The sequence below is a fragment of the Antrostomus carolinensis genome, unplaced genomic scaffold (assembly GCF_000700745.2).
Source record: "Antrostomus carolinensis isolate BGI_N321 unplaced genomic scaffold, ASM70074v2 scaffold20552, whole genome shotgun sequence".
Taxonomy (NCBI): Eukaryota; Metazoa; Chordata; class Aves; order Caprimulgiformes; family Caprimulgidae; genus Antrostomus; species Antrostomus carolinensis.
This window is the reverse complement of record NW_010300454.1, coordinates 1-1,446: the sequence shown is the minus strand read 5'-3', so window position 1 is coordinate 1,446 and position 1,446 is coordinate 1.

Below are 1,446 nucleotides of genomic sequence, written 5' to 3'. Positions count from 1 at the left end.
GGTGAGAGCCGCCGTGTCTGACGGCACCTACCCAGCTCTGTCCTGAAAACAACCATGACAGCGGCACCAGAGCTCTGGCTTCCCCCCGCCCCGCACAAGCTGTGCCTGCACACCTGAACACTTCCTGTAGAGAATTCTACAAAAATTCTACAATTTTAGCCACGTACCGATTTCCACATAAAACTGTGGAAAAATAAATGCGTCGTGTCTTTCTTTTTTTTTTTGTATAAAATTGTTTCCTACCAGTTACATCTTTCTATTCTATTAGCAGAGACCAAAAACGCAGCGAAATTTGTCCTGAAAGAGTCTGCATCTGTTAAAAACATTTTTCTCTCCATTTTTGTGTGAGGAAAATAGAGCAAGGATGCAAACCCTGCAACCTCCTCGTGTCTGGCAGCAAACAGACGTTGAGAGTTGGAACAAGAACGTGGTTCTAACGAAGCCCCCGTGTATCACAAGAGCCGTAGGGTGCAGCAGAACCCGGCTCGTTTGCAGCAACAGCAACCAAAAGCCACTCTACAGCAGATTAAGCAACTAATATAGTGAAGGCTTCTGAAACAAGAAGAAAGGCAATATCCACAGCTGGGGAGAGCTGAAGAGATCTCCCATCTTATTAAGAAATTAAGACAGGTATTGGTAAATTATATACAGTACTTCTACTTTACACTGAAAATAAAGCAAATCGAAGGGTGACACGAGCTGTACCCCTCTCATAACCCAGCAGCATCGCAAGGCCACCCACTTGATCTCCAGTAAAATCTGAACCTGTGATCAACTGCGTCCTCCGAACCCGGCCACACAGAACCAAACCCTCCGGTCCACTCGCACAGCTCCTCGCCGCTCACAGCAGCTACGTGAAGAAAGCAAATATTTTAAATACATTCTGCATTTCAGCTACGTGTTGGATCGTTACCCAGCCCAGAAGAATCCATGGAGTGCACAAAAAACATGTATTTGACCTGAGCTGGGAAAGAAATTCTGACAGGTGACAAGAGGACAAGGACGTGCCTGGGATGTCCTTTTCGCTGCAGGACCCAAACAGCTCGAGGCTCCCGGGCAGCTGGTGGTGCCGGTCCCAGCCCGGGGCTGCTCCGATTTGCAGCAGCGTCGCTGGTCCCTGCGCAGCCCTGATGAACAGGGAACACCAAAGGAAAACTTCAGCCACCCGTTTAAACCAGCTCCTCAGCCTTCCTCCCTCGCCACGCCTGCTCGCCGGCTTCCCTTCTTGTACCCGAGGACGTAACTTCTTTTCTTGTCATCTTACTGTATTAAAAACATGTGCAGACCAGCAATTTGACATTAAAAACTAACGAGTCAAGAAGTCGATTTACCTCCTCCGACAAGTTGCATAGCAAGTATCTCAGCCCAGGCCAGGCAGCCGGTGTACCGACCCGCGATCCGTTCAGTCCAGGAACGCGGTTCTGTCCCAACTGTCTGGTTTGCTAC